General features: G+C 39.1%; 1 long non-coding RNA gene across 1 annotated transcript in view; it reads left to right on the forward strand.

Annotated features, from left to right (window-relative positions):
- Positions 1 to 13,319, forward strand: part of LOC125696916 (uncharacterized) — a 56,166-nt gene that overhangs the window by 18,888 nt on the left and 23,959 nt on the right. The window contains exon 2 of the long non-coding RNA XR_007378608.1: positions 7,785 to 7,914. This is a non-coding gene — a long non-coding RNA (uncharacterized LOC125696916). The remainder of the gene's footprint in view (positions 1 to 7,784; positions 7,915 to 13,319) is intronic.

The following is a 13,319-nucleotide window of genomic DNA, read 5'->3' on the forward strand; positions in this document are numbered from 1 at the left end:
CTGAGTGTTTTTGTTCTGGTTGCAGATGCAACCCTGCAGTTATGTGATGGTGTTATATAATTGTGAGAGAATACTCAGTGCAGGAAGTGCCTTAGTCTTCTTTTCCAGTCCTCTAAATACCTTTCTAATTTTGTTTTTGTAGATTTGACTGCTATCTTGGACCTTGCTTCTGCAATGAGATCTGTAAGAGTAGACTTCTGTGTGGAAGTTTTGGTGTGTCCTTGACTGCAAGTTTCCTTGCACAAGGTCTGCAGTTTTGTTAGTCTCAGCATAGAGCAGATTGTTGGTATTAAAGTATATATATGCATAATCTTCCTAATGTATTTCAAACCAGCAATACTTCACTTTGGAAATGAAACACTGGGGTACTGTCTGTGTGTGTCTATCATAATTCTGTGAACAAACTGATTTCTGCCTGTCTGCTCACACCATTGCCTGGTCAGGACATGAATGGTGACAGAAGACCTGCCTGGTCTCTTAAACATAATCTCTTAAACTGTGTTTTATGCAGTTGCTCTTCAGTTTGGAAATGTTACCCAACCCACTAGATACCGAATAATTCAATAATCAGAGGTGTGTCTGTTCTGTCTTTTTGTTTGTTTTTTTTACAACTGAAAGCTTCCCTTTTCTTGAGTTAGCAAGTTGTGTATGACAACACACTGCACATCATGCTCATGGAAATGGTAGTTGCAAAGATTACAGCATTTATTAATGTCTCCGTATTTGTAAAGTTCAGAGACTTTCCTTTCCTCCAGACAGCTGCCTTCAGAGACTGCAGATTTTTATGTGTATATGGTCAGAAGAATATCTATGATTTATAACAAATGATACACAATACCTGAAATATTTTCAGAAGTAGCTCTCATAACTGCAAATATTAAACTTTAGCTGCCCAATGTAGTAGACTGGTTTCATAGCCAGTCCTTTTCTTGGCTTTGGATTGTGGTGTAATGTCAGCTGCATTTCTCTAGAAGTGAAGAGATCCTATCTATAATTTTTTTTCAGGTTTTATTTTTTAAACAGTGTTTGTAAAGTGCTTTGAATGAAGTGCCATAGAACTTCATATTCTTATGAAATCTGTTCCTTCCTGTGATGATACTGAGTTTGTGTAATCTGGAGGAGTTGCACAGCAGTAAACCAGCCATGTGGCATTTGATCCTGTGAAACCCTGAAGAGCTAGAAGTGGACTGGAGTTTCTGTGGTGTTCTGCATTATGACTTTTGCTCTAAAGTTCCACTTTAACATTAGTGTGGTAGGTCTCCACAAATAGTGGAAATCTGGAAGCAGTAGATTTCTGATAGTGTTGAAAGGTCTCATGGGTGGCCACAGAGATGCAGGTGATGGAGAGTATTCGGCTTGGATGCTAAGCCAAGGACCCAAATAAAACTTCGGGGCCTTTTGCCTTGTTGTACTGCATGCACAGTCTATCCTTCTGATATTTAACCATCCTACTTCTTGATCCCACTTTTCCTTGTGAAACTTTTCCAAGATGCTTTTTCTTACCAGTTATTTCCACAGATTGTTTCCAAAGTTTTTATCCTGGGTTAATGTAAATTCTCCCTACTCAAAAAGGTAATGTGTCTATTCTGTATTTTTAAAAGTACTGTGTACATTTGTGATACTGTTAAATAATTAGCTTCAATAACATAGGAGCTCATTAGGGTTACAGATTTTAGGTGTTATGATTACATTGTGATGGGATGCAACTTGTGAAAAAGTACCTATCCTGCTAGCTGTTGCTTACATTTAACAATCTCCACTATCTATTATGGTATACTATAGAAGCTCGCTTGTAAATCGCTGCACAGTTTGGGTGCACAGACTGCCTGGCAGGCTTTGTGTAAATCTGACCCGAGGCTGGCACGGTGTGATTGGTGAAGATCAGGACTGAGCTGGATTGGCACAGAGGTGTGGGAAGCTCACGTAATGCAAGTTGTAGCTGGTGGTATTGGTGCTTCACTTTTTATGAACAAGGAGCTTAACTTTGCTGCCAGCCTGGCAACTTCCCACCAGGATAATGTAACGCAGCTGCAAGGTTGTTTTGGCTCTGTGCTAACTTTTTCCCATACCTTTTTTATAGTCTATCTACTGCCTTTCCTCGTTCAGTCATAAAAGCTTCTAACATTTGCTCTACTTTTAAGAGCTAGTAAGGGCATGGCAGTTGATAAGAGGCAACACCCTTCCATAAAACTGCACTTTTCAGCACTGAAATATGCTGCCTTTTTGTTAATGTCAAGAACTGATTCTAGAGTTATGAGTTTGTTGGTTTGGTTGGTCTTACTTTTCGGCAAGCCATCCCTCATACCATTGCAGTGGTTAAGCTGCAGTTTGTATTTCTGTGACTACTTAAAGCTGGACTGAAACTTTTGCAGTGAAATAGCCTATCTTGAATCTTGGTCTATTCAAAGGGATACAAAAAGGTCTGCAACATCTCTTGAAAGACAAGAAAGGCTTCTTCAGGTTCTTGCTCCTGCCATGTTCATCAAATCAAGGCCTAGGCTGACTCTTTAGAGACTAGATGCGTAGCTGTGAATGCTGAGCTTGAAATGGTTGTCACAACTGCTTTGTAACAAAAGTAATTATTGATGTCATAATTCATGTATCAGTTAAGGCAGATTGAGATGTATTTTAATCTGAAAGAGACTCATTTTCTCTTTATGACTCAGATTTCTGATTCTCGAATAACAGTACTGTGAAGAATTTGAAAATATTATTATAAGCTCCTTCCTTCCATATCTCCTAACCTAGAAGGACTAATACAGCTTTTCAAATCAGAACAAAGCCTTTCAAGGGCAATGAGGAAAACATTCGAGTAAATGTAAATCAAAGCTAGCAGCTAGCTGCACTCAGCCTTTGGCTACATCTTCCTTGCTTGGAGCCTGCAACAAAATCCTCCCAACCCATTCTTCCTTGTGTGATGTTTTGTTTCTTTTTCCTGGATTTTGATCTTTAAATGAAAAACTAAATTGTTTTGAATTCTTGGGAGGGAAGCACAAATGTGGATGAGTGTAAACCGATACAGTAACAAATGTTTATGTCAGCAAAGGTAGAAACAGTAGGCCAGGGTGACAAAAACTGCTCTTTCCTTCTGCTTAATTAATTCCTTACTGTTTTATGTCCTGTGGGCCAAGGTGCAAATTTCTAAGAATCTGAACTAACCTCTGAGGGAAAGGAGAGGGGCTGATTTTGTGTTTAATTACCCTCTTTCTTAGTAAGGCAGTGACTATTTCAGCAGTAGTTAATAAGATCGGTTCTCCTCTAGGGCCAAAATGGTAATTTGCTCTTCTAATGGCCTTTGTCTGTCCTGCTCTGGGAAATGTGGAATAGGAAGGCAGCAAGAGGTTAACAAATAGTGTGTATTGCAAATGAGCGGTCAGTGCCGTGCTGGGGGAGGGGAGTGCCAGGGTGCCTCCCCAGCATGTAAAGGCAGATGTGTGCAGGATACTTTGGGTTCCTGAGATATTTTTATGAATGAAAGGTACTTATGGCAGGAATGCATGCCGAAATAGGCAGTACTAATGGAGTGTCTCTACCACCTCCTTATCTTTTCCAGTAAATCTGCCTCTGAAGATAAATGTTTAATAACATTCCTATTTGGTTGCACTTGTTAAAGGTAGTTGAACTAATGACCCGTGATCCAATAGATCCATTTGTAGTGAATAGCACTGAGGGTTCAATCCTATGTTGCTGATTGAGCAAGATGTCTGCTTAATTTATTGCGTTTCACTTTTGCAGCTCTTGCTCACTGCTTGAACCCAGTGATTTACTTAGCATTGAATGTAGCCCACCTTCCAGTTTTTCAGCTACAGAAGGGCAACGATTTGCTCGTATATATTAAATAATAAAACAATCCCACTGCCCTTGGGAGTGAGTAGGTGTGGGAGTGTGAGACAGAAGTTTGAATCATTGCTTCGTTGTGATTTGGTCAGGTAGCAGACCTGTGGCAGTAGCTGAGTACACAGACTTTTGCTGCAAGTACCTGTGAATGCGTCTGACATTTCCTTTGGTCGGTAATACTCCTGCACTCAAATAGCTTTTTCCTGCAGACATTACAGAAAGGTGGAAATGTAGCTAAAGTAAATTTGTCTCACACTTCAAACAAATACCTGTGGAATTCTTTCTATTCTGGAAATGAAGTGCTCCTAATCACTTCAATGAGAATCCGTCTGGTTTAAGGAATGCGGTATCCTGACCTAAGACCCCTGATAGCACTTATGTAATGAGACCCACTGAACCATGTGGGACTACTTAACCACATGAGTAATTTTATGGATGTTTGTGCAACGTGCAAGTCCACGACAGTGATTTTGACTGCACTGATTTTTGATGGCAAAAGAACAGACTTAAGAATTAGGCTTGAGTGATGAAGACTCCAGTTGTATTTTCCTGCCATTGCATCAGGGATGGTCTCCTTTGTAATCTACCTCCTGGCAGACAACAACTGTTTTGTTGTCTGCTTTCATAAATCCTGAGAATTCTTCCAGTAGCTATTTACTCACCACTTTTTGTTAGATTGAAATGACTGACTGGCCTACATTCCAGGAACTTCCTGCAATAAAAATTAAATGTATAAATAAGCCCCCTCCTCTTCTGCTGTCACTCACTTATTTGCTTTGTTAGAAGGTCCTGCAGTTCAGAGTAATGATAACTAAAGTGGGTGGAATGGTGTGGGGAAAGAAAGAACTGCTTTTGCTAGATGCGTTTCTTAATGCTTTTTTCAAGCACTGCTCACATGTTTGCAGTGTTTTACTGACAAGTTAGATATGAGGCTTTCTTGTTTGCATCTCTTTATAAGAGGAATATGTTGGATATGGAATTCTCATACTTGTCAGTTTATGCTCTCGTGTTTTGGAACCCTTTCCAGTAATGCTTTATTGAGGACCCAAACTTAACAGTGTAATAGGAGCAATCTTCCCACTGTCACTAAGCAGCCTTTAATTTAGTAATTCAGGAGGCTGAGTGATGTTCCAGGGAAGGAAAGAGCAGAACAGCGAGAGCAAAATATTCCTTTCTTAGCCTGATAATTTTGTCCTATAATATGACAATGGCTAGTATATTGGAAGATCTGCTACAGAACTGAAGTAATTTATAATGTAAGTAAGTGAAGTAATTTAAAATGAAGTAATTTATATGCTTGATTCCCAAAGCTTCATTTTATATATCTCTGTGCAAAATATATGTATACACACAAAAACATACGTAACTGTAAGCATGTAAAGCAAGCCCAAGACAGAGAAGTCAAGTAGCCTAAACAGCAAATATTGATGTTCTGTCTCCTTTTTAACATCCACAATAAAGTTGTTTTTTTTTTCCATCTTCTGACTTTATCTAGGATTACGCAGATGTCCCAGTGCAAGCATTCCTATTTAAAGCTATCCCTGAACCTCTTTTATCTGCCTGGCCTTCTTAATTTCTGTTAAATCTGGCTAGGTGCTAATCCACAAGTTTTATTAAGAAAAAAAAACAAAAGCCACCACCCTGCTTTCTCAGATGAGACTCAGTGGTTATTGCATGTGTCTTCAGGGCTGTCCATTACAAGTTCACTAAGAATTTCACCTTCTCCAGAATTACAAGACATGGCTTAATCTGTACAGACTGCAAAGGGGAGTATCAGGAAGAAGGAAAAAAATAAAGCTCCCCATTTCAGCATGGGAAAACTTGTAGGGAGAACCGTGTCTTTTACTAGACTGGCTGAAATAACTGTGAGGAGGCAGAACAGATAAGCTTTGGGGCCTCCAAGCTCTTCTCCATGTCTGCTAATTCCCCACCCTCTCATTGCAATATATACTTACGTTTTCTCATAAATGTTTTGTGTATTACTTCATAGCAAATTTTATAAGGAGAGATATGGCTTATTACTAGTTTCTTCAGTCAAAGAAGTTTCATGTGAATATCTGTGAACACTGACTCTAGTTTCAAAAAGTAATTCAGAGTCTCCCATGATGAAATTGAGCGGGTCTTAATCAGGTTCTTGTATAGTTCGTCCATGTCTCTAATTTAGAGTTTTATTAGTATTATTATTGTTCTAAAAAGCAATCTAGACTGACAGCCCTGGAAACAGAAATTTCATCTGTTTGTTTTTTTTTTTTCTAGAAAGGTGATAGCATAGCTAATTTCTGGCACACACACAGTATTATGCAAATAATACCTGAGGACAGGATGGAGCTCCATGTAAGTCTTAGCCTGCTTTATTGAAGCAGCTGCAGGGATGACTGATGATATGCTTGAGGATGAGACTGGTCAAGACCTGACTAACTTCTCACTGATGGAATAAAAACTGTGCCGCAGAACTCTACTGGAGATTGGCTCCCTGTCTCCTGTGTATGCAGGCAATGTGGGGGAGGGGTAAATAGGGAATGTCTTGTATGTTTCTACATTGGGAGACAACCAGAAGATCTGGTTATCAGCTGAGAAAAAGCAGCTGTCTCCAGCTGATTCCTGTTAGTGGCTGCCTGAGTGTACTTAGACAGACAGTCTCCATAGTTAAAATACTGGCTGTGAATACCAGCTGCACCAAGAGCAGGGTCACAGTCACAAGCTCCCCTGGAAATGACTGAAAGCTCTCGATGGCCAATCTTAATGTGACATTCCATGGTCCAGAGCATGCCCTTACCCTTTTCATCTGAGACTTCCTTAGATCTCAAATTCTTGCATAACCTCATTCGTTGCATCTTTTGTGATAATCTTCAAGTGCTGCTATGAAATCCAAGAATAACTTGTGAACTTTGTGTGTGGTTTTAGTTTCTTACTAATGAGCAGCTCCCCATAGCCTCTCAGACTTCCAGAAGGAGACGGTGTAGCTTTTTAATTCTAAGTAGGATTGTATACGTTGTTTCTTTATAATGTGAAATTAAAATAACATCAGTTATCATTTTGTGTCTTTTCAAGTGTCTATAACTGTTCTGCAGTCTGCCAACATGAATGAGAAATGCAAAATGATCGTATAAGAAGTCCGTTCTAATTACAAGCATATTTTTATCCATGAGAAGGACTGTTCTAGTCACCTTGAGATTTCCCTCCGGAGAATGGCTGCTAAAAATTTCATGTGCTTTTGCTCTAAAATACTGGAGGGCCCTGTAGCTGATTGTCCTATAACAATAAATATAAAGACTGTCTTGTAAACCAGTAGCATTTATTTAAATAAGTGAGCAATTTGGTATCTGTGACCTGATGACTTTTACTTGTTTTTTAAAAATCTTCTTAAATCCTCTGTGAATCTCTTGGCTAAAATGAAAAGGTGAAAAAAAGAAAAAAAAAGAAAAAAAAAAAAAAAAAAAGAAACAAGTGAAACTGCTGTTTTTCAATACAGTCTGTTTCTGAAAACTGAAAATATATAAATGAAAATGAAAACACTTTCTTTTCCTGCTTGGAAGAAAATCTTTACTTGGGCTGACTGACTTGCAGGGCAGTTGCTTTTTAAACTGTTGACTCTAGTCTGATACTCCCTGTAAAATGTGTTGGAATTTTTTTTTCCAGTTAAAATTGACATGTATGTTACTTGTCTTCATTGCTGTTTTTTTTTTTTAATATATATTTTGTCATTAAAAAAGCAGATTCCTTTCTGCCTTCACTTCTGTATGATTACTCAACTATAAGCAGATCATTCCAAGCATGGAATCACTGTCTTAGGGATGAATCTGATCCTAAATAAGCAGATGAAGGCAGGAAGTACTATCTGTCCACTCTTTGTAACTTCTAACACATGATATTGAAGACTCTTCAGGGTTGGGACCATCGCAGGAAAGGTCTTTTCATTTTCACAAATGGCAATCTTGTTTTTGCAGATGAGTTTGAGTCCTGAAGGAGCTGAGTGACCTCTTCCTACAGAGAAACTGCCATCTCACCTTCTGTGCAGCACTGGACATCTGGCTGTAGGCTGATGTGACTGAGATCTGCAGGCAAACATACCGAGAGGTAACGTGCGATAACGTGAATGTCTCACCTTAGGGCTGGGGAGGATGGGATAATACACGCACTAAGTGAGAGAGCCCACTTCAGTTTGACACTTCTCTGGAGGGGAGGTGAAAGAGGAGGGAGATCACACAAGAGTGGGCACTTGTTTGCAAAGAAAAAATCTGCTTAGGTGAAGCAAGAATGCTGAATGACAGACGTGTCATTGAGAGATGCAGTATCATCCTGGGGTCCAAACACTAATAAAGCTATCTATGTAGCCTGAACAGAATATGTGCAAAATGGATTGTTAACATGTATTGTTAAGAGAACTCACCAGAGACACAGCCGTAAGAGCTGAATTATTTCAGTCCCACAGGTAAGTGAATATTGGCTAGGGCTAATGTTGCTCAAAAAAGAGCATTTCAAAGAGGAACTGATGCATTAGCTGGTGTTAAAATGCCTCCCATGGGCTTCCTGGATTGAACTTTCCTGCACTAGTGGCGGTTTTCCTGCGAAGTTCACGGTGATCAGCAGTTTGCACTGGGGGCTGAAATTCAAGATATCTACGTTCTGGTGAACTATCTTAAAGCAGTGCTCACAGGTTTTGGATGGTCTTTGTTTGCAGTGCTTGTGGTAACTTGGAGTAAAAGGGGTGTGCTGAGTTGGTAGTAAGTACTACTTATTAGTAGTACTTATTAGCAAAGTAATTTTCTTGCTCTCCGCAAATGGTCATTATCACTTTGATTTAAAGAATAAGTTATTTGATGAGAAAATAAGCATTTAAATTTTGTCTTATATGTCTACTAGCCGTTCCTGACCTATAGTGTTTCCTTTTTGTGTTTTTAGTGAGAATATTTGTGTTTTTTTAATAATTGTGCTCAAAAGGATTGAAGGAATGAGATAGTGTGTTAAACTGGGAACATAGGAACATTTGTGGAAAACGTGTTAATTGTTGATTGCAGAGTTCCAGTTTTGGATTAGATGCGTGGTTTTTTTTATGTGTAAGATACAGTTTTTCTATTATTAGTGCGTTCCATGTTTTTTCTATGGAAAATTCATCAACTTTACTTTAAGCCTTTGAGAAATTTCTGTTTACATTGTCCAGTGAAGTTTGCAAAGGACAGTTGGAGAAAATCCATTTTTTTCCTATCTGTTTGGTTTTAATGTTTTTCTCAGGGTTGTTTCTCTCAGGAAGATACTGCACCAAGCCTTGCTGTCGCTAGGAATGTGCACATGGAACTTGAACATAACTACATTAAGCTGTACCTTACACAAAGATGTCTTAGCAAGTGGTCAGAGAATGTATTATGCTTTTCCTCTTCCCTTTCAAAACATCAAAAGTCTAATACAATTCAATTCCATAGCAGTCCATAGTAGTTTTCCTACTTGGGATTACATCCCAGTAGTTCAATAAGGTACACCCTCTTGTAGTTTATTGCTATGGTTTTAAAATATTTTGGTAATTTTAGGAAACTTTAACTTCTGTGTCTGGATATCTAGCAAAGATGTGTCTTCTTGATTGTGGCAGTGAGCATGCTGCAGCACTAATGCTGTGTGCAAAATAATGTTCCTTATTAATAATCTTAACAAAAGTCAACCAGTGTTCAGTAATAATTCCAAATACTTTAAAAGCTAGCAGAGGCATTACTTCAGCAAACAAGCATTGCTAAAGGTTTATTTTTAGAAGAAATAACTGTACAGTTTCAACTCAAATGCTTTTAAAATGTCGGCATATGATGTTTCTTAGTGAGAGGGATATGTTTAACACTGCTAGAATATTTTCCCAGTCCACATGAGAGAATTATTTAAAACCTTACCTTGTCTCTTGCTAAAATGAAGGGTTTTCACAGGTGTTGTGCTGCATAAGTATTGCTGGGAGGGCTTTTATTTCTTATGTATTTTTAGACTATCTTTATAAAACTGTATTACAAAAATAGCAAGTTTTAACTTGGAACATAATGTATTACAACCAAATATTTATATCTTGATCTGAAATCATTTTTGCTCGTACATTGAGTATTGACTGCATTGCTGCATCAGTAGCCACTAGCTGTATTGGGTGGCACTGAATTCTGTTTGCTCGCTGTTTACTCGTACGAGCAAAAAGCTCTCTGAGATGCAAGTTCTATTTTTTGTTGCTTGTGTTTGTCACTAGCAGACATCGCTTTGCGTACGTGATGACCCTTCCTTGAAATAAGACTTACTCCTTTCCCATAAACCAGCTCACTGTTTAATGTTTTTGGAAGCTGCGTAACTTGTCTCTCAGAAGATGATTCACAGTGACTAGCTGAGGTGCATAGCAGAAAGAGCCGAGCAGATTATAAACCAGCTGCTGCCTCCTTTAAGGTTTGCTGCAGAGGAAGGGGAGGAATAGTTTACAGCTGGCAAATTCCAGAGCAGTTTTGACAGTCATTAATGTATAGTGTCCCCAGTCTCTCAATAGTTGTGATCTTTTTTTGCTCAATTATTTCAGCAAGCACTGATGAATGTCAGTGAGAACCATTTTTTCTACATGGAAGAATTCAGGACAAGTGAGCTTGCTATGCAGGCATTAGTAGAAGTGCCTGTATGAGCAGGGATTCTGTCTCAGTAAGAAAAATGTTGACTTCGGTCCTATCCATTTATTTTTTAAGGCAGCCTAAAATTTAAGAGCTATTAAAAAAATAATCTTTGGATTGATAGTTTTTATCTTCACCTGGATTAAAGTGAAGTGAACAGGAATGTCTATGTTATGTAAAGACTCCATGAATGACAGGTGAACAGGATCAGGAACTGTGATGAGGCTGCCTGCTATAACAGGCTGGAAACCTTAAAACCAAGCAGCATTGGCAATTTCTATCATCAGAGCAGAAACACTTTTAGAGAGGCTACTCAAATGCTTTGAACCATTTAAAGTAATTGCTTCTATTTTCACCTGGTAATTCAGAGAACAATGAGGCTGAAAAGCACTGGATGATCTGTAGCACATATGGAAATCCAGCTTGTTATGTGTTTTTGGATGCACTGGTTTTCTCTGGGATTTGATTTGGAATTTTTTTATGTGAGCTGCAAGGCCTACCAAAATGCTGTTCTGCATCGTAGCTTGAGTGCTCAGCTCACATATAGGATATTTTCATCTACAATGCATAGGAATGCAGCTTCTGAATATACATACAAATAAAAGTAGTTTACAAGACAGGATCTCTCATTTGAATTTTCAGTGCCTTTCTCTCTTCTCTAAACATCCTGTGTGAACACACAGGAGGTTTTTTATTTTGAGATAGGAGCGGATTCTGCAGTGGGTACTGACAGACCATTGCTTTTGGATGTGACCTGGCATCCAGTTGCTGATTGACAAAAGCATGTATTTTGCAGGTCTGTAACAAAACGACTGCCTGCTGCAGGGAATATGGTGGCTTCACTGCCTGTAATTTTCTTATGGAAAACCTTTGGAGTTTAGTTTTACCACTGATCTTTTTTTCCTGTTATTTTTCCTCAGTGAAGTCTTAGTATTCTTGCCAAGATTTGCCAAGCCTTGCACACTGAGCATTAGGTGTGCAGTCAGCTAATGTGCCAGAACTCTACACAGCTTGCAGGGAACCTGGCAGTTTCCATCAGCCTTTAACCATTATGTGGGGCTGCCGCCCTGCTGATTTCTAGGTTTCCTGCTTGTCAAGCAATGCTCTTCTGTGCCAAAAGCGCGCAGCGTGCTACCTGGCTCCTCGTGGCCTGTAGCAAAAGGCCTGTGGAGAGGCTCACTGTGTGCAAGATGCTGTGTGATCTGTTGATCAGGCAGTTCTGGTGCTTTTGGGCTCTGACATGGAGGGGGCACAGCACTGGGCTGAAGCTGGAGGCTGAAATGCCTTTGTCTTACGCTGTGGAAAAAAAAAAAGCCAGGACAGGTTTGCCCTTCTGTTTCTGTGCTGATAGATGTATAGGACTATATAAAGGTGTATATCTAGGACATATAAAGGAGTTCTATTCCTCCTGCTTTTGTCCTTCTTTTCCTGTAGTATCTGGCACTTGTGATCTAAAAGAAACGAATCCTCACATCCCCTTCCTCTGCTCACAAATGAAAAATAAAAGCAGTTCCTAAAATTCCCAGGACTCCTACTAAAAATACCACATTAGTCTCCATGGCTTAAAAGCAGTAATTATGGATTCCTTTCAAAGAACAAATATACAGAACTGTCTGTTACTTCTTTGCTCTCCTAGGAGTTCTTTATGCAATCCCTACAAGGAAACCCTTGGTAATGCTATCTGGGAGATCATAATGGCTGCTAGGAGCTTTAGCACCAGCTCTGCTCTCCTGGCACAATGGATCTTTCTTTACATCTATGGGGGGGCAGGAGATGTAATGCTAGGGTGTTATTTTGGGTACATAGTTTACCAACTTCAGTGGAAACGTCGTAGTGGGGAAAATAATGAAATGCTGCGTGGAATGGGTACACTTCTAAACAGGAGAAGCAAAAGCCAGTGATTCAAAGAAAGCTCTTAGAAATGAGTGCATAAAGGTTTAAGTTAACTTTAATTTTCTACATTGGTAATCCTTATTGATAGCCAACTAATTAATCTACATTTTTGCAGGCATTTGCTGTTTCTGTGTTGGTCTCTCTGAAAGTCATGCCTTCTATTTATTTCCGTAGATGCAACGACAGCTACAAAGAACATGATAACACTATCTGATAGAGCAAATTCTTAGCTACAAAACATTATTTTTCAACATAGTCACTGCTATTGGCTGATTTGTGTAGATGAGCTGATTGAGGCTTCATTTTGTGGTGTTACAGCTATGCATGACCATCTGGAATGTGGATTGTCTTTCACATTGCTGTTGTCACTGCTGAAACACAATATCCACCACCTCACTGTGCTCACATCCACTGTTTCGTCTCTGTAAACGTTCAGCAAGCACTGATGAATGTCAGTGAGAACCATTTTTTTTCTACATGGAAGAATTCAGTGACACACGTTTGCTTCATCTGCACTTCCATGTCAGAAGCCATTTTGTCAGACTGCCCCTCTGCTGCCATCTGTTGCAGAGCAACAACATGTAATGGAATATTGGTGAGAAGGTTCAGCCTCTACTGCTATACCACCAACATGCACCTCTGACATTGCAGGCCAACATAATAAAATAGTAGGATTAGCAGGCATTACTTTCAGCCCTTGTATTTTTATAGCTATTAGTCTTAATAGAAGACCAATCATAGCAATTTAAAAGAAATGCAGTTAGTGTTAAACAGAAGTACAAATCAAGGTATCTTCTACAAAATTTGAGTAATGGATGCAGTAGTGTATTTATAGCGGCATACAGAAAGGCATTTTTATGGCATCCTTTTGAGAAATGATGAACACCATGTTTTTCCTCTGCTTTTAAGAACAACTGCTTTGTCTTATATTCTGTTGGATAGCTGCATGCAGTGTCAAGTACTAAATATTTACTG

The sequence above is a fragment of the Lagopus muta genome, chromosome 8 (assembly GCF_023343835.1).
Source record: "Lagopus muta isolate bLagMut1 chromosome 8, bLagMut1 primary, whole genome shotgun sequence".
Taxonomy (NCBI): domain Eukaryota; kingdom Metazoa; phylum Chordata; class Aves; order Galliformes; family Phasianidae; genus Lagopus; species Lagopus muta.